The 10,390-nt window shown below is 34.5% G+C and overlaps 1 pseudogene; it reads left to right on the top strand.

Annotated features, from left to right (window-relative positions):
• The first annotated feature begins 1,140 nt into the window (after positions 1-1,140).
• On the top strand, positions 1,141-10,002 carry LOC145122142 (mannitol dehydrogenase-like; annotated as a pseudogene).
• Positions 10,003-10,390: the final 388 nt, after the last annotated feature.

The following is a 10,390-nucleotide window of genomic DNA, read 5'->3' as shown; positions in this document are numbered from 1 at the left end:
AAGAAGCTCTAATAGAAGTGTATGCAACTTTGGGAAGGCGCTGGGAGGATGGAAGACGAATGGAGTAAAGACCATTGTCACTTGGACCTGTACGGAGGGTAGTTTTGGTAATTTTGTCCTTCGCAGCAAAAAAAGAAGAGTGAAATTCAAAGAAAACATTATTGTCTAAGCAAAACTTTTGAACAGAAAGAAGATTTTTTTTGATTTCCGGAACATGAAGAATATTGGATAATGAAAACGTTTTAGAGGGTGAGTAAAAACGAGTAGAACCAATGTGAAGAATAGGTAGACCCATATCATTGCCGACGTGAAGAGCATCCTTACCCAAGTAAGGTGTCTGACTGTCTAGGGATGAGAAATCATGAGAGACATGGCTGTTGGAGCCGGTATTGGGGAGCCAGGTAGTAGTGTGAGAGCGATTTTTAGCAAAATTGGCAGTGAGATGTGAACGGGTTCGCATGGTGGTAGGATCTCAGTTGGGATATTGTGAAGGAATGTGTCCAATACCGCAGTGGTTACATGTGCCAAAGACTGTGTTTTGTGTAGAAACCCAAGGAAATTGAGTCCGATTTCCCCCAGATGATGGAGGATGATGGAGGACGAGTGGTATAAAAAGCCTGAGGGTTAGAGGGAGGAGCCTGGTTCGGCTATAAACCAAGCTGAGATAAGAGTTGTTGGAGAGCTTGTAGTTGATCAGGAGAAGTAGGTAAACTTGTGGGGTTGGACCGGGTGGCGGTGGTAGCTGTAAATGCTTGAACCGGAGGTACAATGGGTATAGACTTCCAAATCATGAAGTCATGATCAGCAAGTAGGCCATGAAGATCTTGGAAAGTGGTGGGGGTTTGTCGAGCAAGGAGGTTAGACTTGAGTCCATTATATTCTTCACGAAGACCTGAAATCACAATCATAACTAAATCTTTATCTTTAACCGGTTCACCAATGTTGGCAAGAGCATCGGAGTACTCTTGGGCTCGTAAGAGATAGGTGGAAGGTGTTTCATCAGGCTTCATCTCGAGTTTGAGGAGTTGCGTTTTGAGTGTGTATTCTCAAGAGGATGATTGAGGAGCATAGGCTCGTTGTAAAGAAAACCATAGATCTTTGGATGTTGTACCTTGTGAATGAGGATAGGAAGCTTCAGAGATGGTTGATAGAAGAAGCATACGGACGTGGGCATCATTGGCGATCCAGGCTGCATGTGACGGGTTTGCTTGGGGTTCGGTTGTAGTGGCTTTGTCTGCCACTGGTAGAGTTGCTTTGGGACATGGAATACTGTCATCAATATATCCATAAAGACCGTTGGTAACAAGAAACGGTTGGATCATTGTCTTCCAAAAACCATAATTAGTTGGAGATAGAGTAAAAGGGAATTTATGAGAGTTATGTGAAGTCTTCTCGGTTGTGGAGAAGGGTGTGATAATCGCCATTGATTTGTGTGGGTGTGTTCTTGGAATTGACGGCTAGGGTTGTAACCCTAAGGAGGCCGAAGTATTTTTTGGCTCTGATACCAAAATAGCTTTTGGTAATTGTATTGTGTGTGTAATCACGTGTAACATGTATATGAGATAAATATATAATAGATATAGTTACAATTTAGCCCCTATACTAATATTATGTTGTCTAATATAAAATAGAGTTAAGAATGGTTTATCTCCAACCTCACTCTAAATTCTATTCTGCACTATAAAAATAGAATGTGTAGGAAACTTTATAGTTTATACTTCAAATTTAAAGTGTTACTATTCATTTCTTTAGTTATGGAGTGTAAAATAAAGTTGGATTGAAACATTTACTCTATTTTACAATATATAAATAGAGTGTAATGACAAAAATAGAGTGAAGGTAGAGATGATCTGAATCTTATGGCTAAATGTGTTTAAAAAGTAAGTATTATGTCTATGTAAGATTACCAATATAGTTTTTCTTAACTTTTTTAGATGATATATAATTTAAAAAAAAAAAACAAAACAAAAATGTCCCCTAAATATCTATCTATCTATCTCTCTCACACACGCATACACTTACTTTACTTTTTTAGATGATATATGATAAAAAATGTCCCACATCTCTCTCTCACACACACACACACACATGTGTGTGTGCACGTACGCCTCTTATTAGCCTTATGAACATCGTCTTCTACACCACTAGGTACCCTAGTCCGTCTAAAGCTCTCGTCGGACCATTTATCTACTTTGTCGTCGATCTCTCACTTCCATCACTCCATCTCTTCCATTGCAATCACGAGACTATTATCTTCGACTATTAGACCATTGATTACTTGTAATACCTAAAACAATAAATTGTTACTAAAAACCAAAAAAACAAAAACAAAAAAAAAATACATCTTCCACTCCATACTTTTGAGTTAGAGAGAACCAAGATCATGAAACTGATTCAAATATAACATTGCACTACCATTGAGCAATGTCCAGATTTGAAAGTCTGTTTTATATACATATGAGACAAAACTAAATCCGAGTAACAAATCATTTAGAAGCAGTCAAACCTACTAAAATGATAGAGATACCACATAATGCAACCTACTAAGGTTCTTAAGTAGATGCAAATGAGTTATAAATAAAGTTCCTAAATTTAAAGAAAACCATTAGATTAATCTCATAAAATAGAACAAGATGGAAATGGTGTTCTTAAACAAAACCCTATCAAAATTATCCTAAAATGAAAATGGAAATGTGGTTCTTAGATTAAACAAAGCTCATCTCAGTGGAAATCGAGACATGTTTAAGCGCATTATAAACGAGAGGCGCATTAAACATGTCATTGTCAAAAGACATATGGATAGATAATTCAAAACTACTTGTTGATCCTCTCATCCTCCATTAACAAACAACGCAATCCAAACACCAAGAGCCCAAGAACAAAGACAATAACAACAACATGACACCATTAGAAATCCCTCTAATTCATGCACTCTTCTATTCCTCGTGGCTTCATCTAAGAAGGCCTATGCTATCCCTTTTCTCTCCTTTCATGAGAGACAAGGTGGGGGAATTTTTTTTTTATAATAGATATTTAAAATAGACAAAAAGTTAAGAAATTGTATATTGGCAATCTCATATGTATTCGAACCTTACTACTTTTAACAGCGAGCCATAAGGACTTAAGGTGCAAGAATTTCAAATATCAGTACCACCAGTATAACATAACTTCTATACGGATCTTTTTTGGTCTATTTTGTAAATTACAAGGGCCATTTGTGTAATTTTGTCTTTTAACCTATAACGGGGTCAAATTGCATTTGAAAATAAATGTGTGTACGATAGTGGAAAGCCCAGTTAACCAAATATAAAAACAAAAACAGCAATATATATATATATATATATATATATATATATATATATATATATATATATATATATATATATATATATATATATATATATGAAGGTTGTCAAGATCGGGATCCTACCTAGGATCGTTTTTGGGTTTCCAAGATCGGAATCTTCAGATCGGGATCGGGATCCTAAGATCCCACAAAATAAAATATAATTTTAATTTTTAATTTTTAATCATGAAAAATATTTTAAACATTCAATTTTTCGTTCAAAAGTTATAAAAACTTCAAAATATTAGTCATAAGTCACAATACAAAATGATAAATGGTAAATTGGTAAATTGGTAAAAGGTAAAAAAAAAATTCATTTGCAAAAAAATAAAAATAAATAAATAAATAAAAATCAAGGGAAGGTAGGATCGGATCGGATCTCGATCCTACAATCCTACCTACGATCTTACGATCCTACCTGCGATCCTACGACAAATACGATCATTTTACGACCCGGATCGTTTTTCAAACCTAGGATCGTAGGATCGTAAGATCCTACGATCAGGATCGCGATTTTAACAACCATGATATATATACAATCGATTATTTATAAATAATACTTTTGATTAAGTTTTATCTTTAACAAACCAAAATAATCAAATAATATAACATAAAAGGACCAAATTAGCCACACAAGTGAAAATCGTCAAAGGCATTATTTTGTTAATGTATACAAGTATATACCCTGTAAATTGTTAAATAAAAATTTAGATTATTATTATGAACGGAGTTTTATGTTCATATATATATATATATATATATATATATATATATATATATATATATATATATATATATATATATATATATATATCAACTTATTTATCAACTTATTTGGAACCGATCAATAAAAAAGGACAAGGTTGCATATAATAACAATGTATTTCACCTTTACTACTTATATGTTAATCCATAATCCATTTAATTTTTACCTATAATATTGATATATTTTATATTTTTTTTACACTTAATAACAACAAAGCATATTTTTGAAAACAATATATTTTATATTGGATAGATAATTACAATATATTTGTAACCATTTAGCAATGTAAAATTTTTGAACAACAAATCTAATCTACTCCTAAGCTAATATTTAATTTCACTATGTCTACAACAAGACTTAAACCTTCGATTTTAAAGAGGGAAAACAACACTTGATATCTAATACGAATAACTGAGCTTATTCATTACTTACTGTTGTTATAAGTAAAATGACTTGCATATTTTTATCATTTAAAAAATAAAATTATATTTATTATAAAGAAAAGTATAATTATTATAAATAAATAAAAATATAAATACATCGTTTATAAAGTTGATATATTTTGTACTTTGAAATCTTCTAGAGAATGTAAAATCAAGAGTCAAAAGGTAATGGCAATATGGACTTGACCCCAAGCACCACGGCACACCGCATATGACCACTTCCCACGTGCTGTTGACCTTTCAAATAACTGCCTTCCTTTTTATACCAATTTCATTTTAGCCCTTTATGTTTGCACATTTTCTATGTGGAACTTAATATGACTAGTTTTCTTTCGGTTTGTCAAGGGTTAATAGTGTATATAAAAGATCTTATATTTTTGGATTTTTTCTATTTATTTTTTTACTTTTATTTTTTTATTTAGCTTCTAAGTTTACCGGTAATCTTTCGGTTTTATATAATTTTTTTTCCAAAAAAAACACTCAATTTTTTTTCCGAAGAATCGAAACCCCTCACATTTGGCAAATCTTTTCGTTCGGACTAGGGGTGTAAGTGAGCCGAGCTACTCGTGAACTACTCGGGATCGACTCGTTAAAAGCTCGACTCGAGATCGAATTAAACGAGCCTGAGCCGAGCTCGAGCCTAAATACGAGGCTCGTTTATTAAACGAGCTCGAGCCGAGCTTCAATTCATGGGCTCGCGAGCCTAAACGAGCTTAAACAAGCCTATATACATACATACATACATACATACATATATACATACATACATACATACATACATACACACACATATGTATATATATATATATATATATATATATATATATATATATATATATATATATATATATATATATATATATATATATATAGGCTCGTTTAGGCTCGATTAGGCTCGCGAGCCCACTAAATTGTTCACGAGCCGAGCTCGAGCTTTATTTTAAGGCTCGAATCGAGCTCGAGCTTCCTCAAAATTAAACGAGTCGAGCTCGAGCTTGGTCAGGCTCGGGCTTGGCTCGGCTCGTTTACACCCCTATTTATTATACTTGGGTAATGATATTTCCACGGAGGCTTTTGATGTTTCCACGGATTTGTAAAGTAAGTTTACAATTATACCCTTCATTTATTTCTATTGTTTTAAAGTTCAATGATACCTTGGGTTTATTTGTCTTGGTTTCTTCCGAAAATGATTCAATTTCGTTGTTGTTGATGGATAACAATGATATTTTTTTTACAGAGCTACTGGGGAGAAAGATGTTCGGTTCAAAGTTCTAAGTTCTGTATTGCTGAATCTGCCATTCGGATCTTTACTTTATCAAGAACGAATGGGGAATTATCACTTACCCAATTACCTTAGGTTACGAAATTACGAATCAAAACACTTAATCTCTTAATTCTTCTTTGTATGTTTGATTCGAACAAATCTTTTCTCATTTTCGCTCATGGTACATTCTCATTTTCGCTCATGATATAGGCATGAAATTGTGGGTATAGTGACATAAGTAGGCAGCAAAGTGGAAAATTTCAAAATCGGAGACAAAGTTGGGGTTGGATGCTTGGTGGGATCTTGTAAATCATGTGAAAACTGTGCTATTGATTTAGAACAATACTCTCCTAAACAGGTTCTCACTTATGCTCCCAAATTTGATGGAACAAAGCTCTGATCACATGGTTTCAGATAAACATTTCGTCCTCCAGTGGCCGGAAAATTTACCGCTTAATGTCGGTGCACCGCTTATATGTGTCGAAATCACCACTTACAGACCTCTCAGATACTTCGGACCCGATAAACCAGGGATGAAAATCGGTGTTGTTGGTCTTGGTGGACTTGGGCTGTTGGGCATGTTGCTGAGAAGATGGCGAAAGCTTTTGCTGCAGAAGTTGTTGTTTTCAGCACTACTCCTGCTAAGAACCAAGAATCACTCCAAGGACTTAACGCTGACCATTTCATTGTTAGCAAAGACGAAAAACAGATGCATGTGAGTTTTTTTTTGTTCTTTGTAAATGGTTACAACTCATCTAATTGAGCGATTGTTGAATGCGCTGAAAGGTCCAGGAAAGCTTGTGCTTGTTGGTGTACCAGAGAAGTCACTTGAAGTAGTAGGTTTTCTTGATTATGGGTAAGTATTTTGTGTTTTGCTTTAAGCTTTTGAAATTGTCAAATTGGATAAAAGTGGTGGAATTTATGGATTTTGATAGGGGGAAGATTGTTGTTGGTAGTAACATTGGAGGGTTGGAGGAGACTCAAGAGATGCTTGATTTTGCAGCAGAGCATAGGATCACGGCAGATGTAGAGGTGATACTGATAGATTATGTGAACACAACCATGGAAAGGATTTTGAAATCTGATGTAAGGTATCGATTTGTGATCAATGTGGCAAATTCACTCCGGCCTTCAGCACTTCACTTTTCCTTGACACCCACCTTGAAGACCTTCAACCAATACCATAGTGAAATGTTCAAAGCGAATGTATTTGGGGGAGATAAAAGGGTTCCTATTTTATTTATTAAAAAAAGGATTAAGTAATATGAGGGGCATAATTGTCCATTGCCTTTAGAAATATGTGGATGAATCAAAAAGTAACGTGGAAGTATCATCTCCCATTATACTTAAGTTCTCATATATAAAACAAGCAAGTGATCTATTAGATATGTATATTTGTTCCAGTAAAGCGTAAATATGAAGTCCACTGGGCTGTAGATATTTTCTTTGTATCATCACCTTTATTTGGTGGTTGTATGTCTTTTCTTTTTATCTGAAGCAAAGCAACACAGTTATAAAATTAAATTTTGCTTACTATATGAATGAACAGAATAGTTACATGGTAATAAAATTCAAAAAGTTTAGCAAAAGGGTATCCGGAATCGGAACTGGAACAGGTTTCGTAGGTTCCGGGACCGGTTCCAAAATTCAAAGAACCGGTGTACTCGGTTCCGGTTCCGGTTCCAATATTCCGAGAACCGCCGGTTCCGGTTCCAGACAATTAGGGCGGGTACCCGCTTATGCTCATCCCTGTTGGTCATGCAAACTTTCTTAGAGATTAGATATTTTGTACATCTTGCATGTCTTCAATAACATGTCCACTCTATGTTTTTCTTACTATAAAGGCGACGATAAGGCTGGAGGGAGTGGCTCGCTAGCCACGCTCGCCTCCAGCTCGCTAAGAGTGTTAAGTCCACTCCTTACAAAAGTGTTAAGCATCTCACTATAAGAAAGTCGCCAACCTGCTAGCGGTAGGAAAGAGAAAAAAGTTGGAAGATGAAGGCCTCTGATTGATTTCTTTTTTTTTTTTTTCCTTTTTTTTCAAAATAAAAATAACATAAGATTAGGGTGTTACCACTCCCTACATTTTTGCTATCACTCTCTTAATCCTACATGGCTCAAAAAAATTCTTATGTGGCCTTAAAAAATCCTATGTGGCAACATGTTAAAGATGTTACCACTCCCTCCGGCCTAAGACTTGGTTGTTTATGTCCATGAAAACCAGTACGAACATGGTTCCCAACTGCCTATTATGATTGGTGGTCGCAAGCAGTTTGAAAACCACTACGAACATGGTTCCCAACTATCTATTATGATTAACGGTTGCAAGCATTTTGAATCTTCAAATTATTGGACCATCAATCAAGACACTCAAATAAAATGAATTTGCAAACTAGATGTGTTCTTGAATAAGTGTGCTATTCCACTAGCTTATGAACATGAAAAGGTTTAGTACTTTCATCTATTGTTCCCCTGATTCTCCATTTACGATCTCTAGCACAACATACAACTTTATGCCTATTTTTCGTAGATTTTATGGTTTCAATTTGAAATATATCTTCAATACATTTTATTCCTAATCATAGTTTAATATATTCTTTATGCTTGAACACTTGAAATAGTTTAATGTGTGTTGTAGTGTTGGGGTAGATTTGTAAACAGTTTATGGTAATGGTATTGGATGAGTCATTCCTTAGAAATAAGTTTTTGGTTTATCATCAGATTAATAAAATTCATAATTATCATTAATAGAATAATTGTGATTAGAATGATCCTTACCGGGGTAAGCTATACCTTCATAATTTTCCAACGGCTCCTCCATGTGGACATAGGTTTGAATCATCAATCAACACCAACAAATTTTGATAACTATTTGTTGATTCATAATGTATATTCCGAAATGTGAAGTCCAAAATTTTGGAGTGAAGAGTATGAAGCGTTACACTTAGTAATATGTCAGATAAATAACATTTGTTCATACATAATATCTAGAATGTTAGATTTCAAATTTACTTGTCACGTTTCAAAACATTCATAGACTTGTCACATTATATAGTTCATACTCTCATTCGTTGTACGATAATAACTAAGATTAATAGTAACTTTCAGCTAAGTTTTTACATTATTTACATGTTAGGATTTACGCGTAATCACTGCTAGCTCAACGATCCAGAGACTTGTCACATTATATAGTCTATACTATCATTCGTTGTACGATGATAACTAAGCTTAACAGTAACTTCCAGCTAAGTGTTTACATTATTTACATGTTAGGATTTACGTGTAATTACTGCTAGCTCAACGATACAGAGACTCCCTTCGGCCAAGAGACTAGGGTTCCATTTTTTTGTAGGCATAATTTTCTTTTTATACACACATGTCAAAAAAAGCCCTGAAGCAGCCATGTTCCAAATCTGGAATAAACTGGATCCGACCAAGTTCCAGAACCAATTATAGTCCCTTGACTTTTCTCGTTGACAAATATAGAACCAATTTATTTTTACGAATTTTGTTTACTTCATTTACAATTTTAGCATAATTTAAATATTTCTATGAATTTGGTCATATGTTTTGTAGCTTACTAATTTTTCCCAACTTATTTTTATAAGTTTGTCTTTATAAAAACTTACACTTTTAGAATTTTTTTTTGTAAAACTTCGTATAAATCTTTTATTTATTTATTTATTATTTTTTTTGTTACAAATTCATCCATTTTTTTACAAAATTTCATAATTTCTTTGTACAACTAAGTTATGTTTTTTAAGACTAAATTGCAAAAAAGGTGCCCATAATTCGTTGAAAATTACTACTTTGGTTCAAAAAGTTTTAGACTAACATTACTGGATCGAAATATGTTTTTTGTTGTAGTTTTAGTCTTGAAAATTTTGAAAAAAAAAATAATCACTATTCTGCCTTTCTTTTATGTTTTTTTTTAACTTTTTTATTACAGAAATTGAAAAAAAAAAATACAATTCTCACTCCTCACTCTTTATTATGTAGTACCTATCTTTCACCTAATTTTCACATAGAGAAAATACCACCACCACTATCACTACCGAGCGGAGATATGAACGCCACCATAGCCGCCGATCAATGCCATCACCTACGGATGGAAGATGTGAATGCCACCACCGTTGTTGAACCTCCTGGAAAACTCTCGATTTTTGATGAAGAAGGAATCTAGAACTATAGCTCTGGTGGTGTTGAAAACCAGATATGTAGTTCCGATGAAGGTGGCGCTAAAAACCCTTGAGTTTTTTATGCCTCAAGCGACAAAAAAAGGTATGATCGACTAGGGTCTTCTGGAGGTGGTAGGTGGATAACGGTTTTCGACAACGGGTGGATTAGGGTTTCCTGATCTAGAAATAGAATGATCTATGGTGGTATGATCGTTGGTGGCGACAGTGTTGTAAACTGATCTTACCGGAGAAGACGAATTGAGAATGGGGTGGCTTTGTAAACTGATCCTCCAGCCACCTCTGTTAATGTCATCCGACCGCCTTTGTCAACGTCAACTTACAACAGCTCTAAAGCCCTTGCTGCATCCGACAAGCATGGTGATGGCTCCGGTG

This window comes from Lactuca virosa, chromosome 6 (genome assembly GCF_052849685.1).
Source record: "Lactuca virosa cultivar CGN04683 chromosome 6, Lactuca_virosa_CGN04683_v6, whole genome shotgun sequence".
NCBI classification, from domain to species: domain Eukaryota; kingdom Viridiplantae; phylum Streptophyta; class Magnoliopsida; order Asterales; family Asteraceae; genus Lactuca; species Lactuca virosa.
Note: the sequence above shows the minus strand (reverse complement) of the source record. Positions and strands in the feature narration are given on the sequence as shown.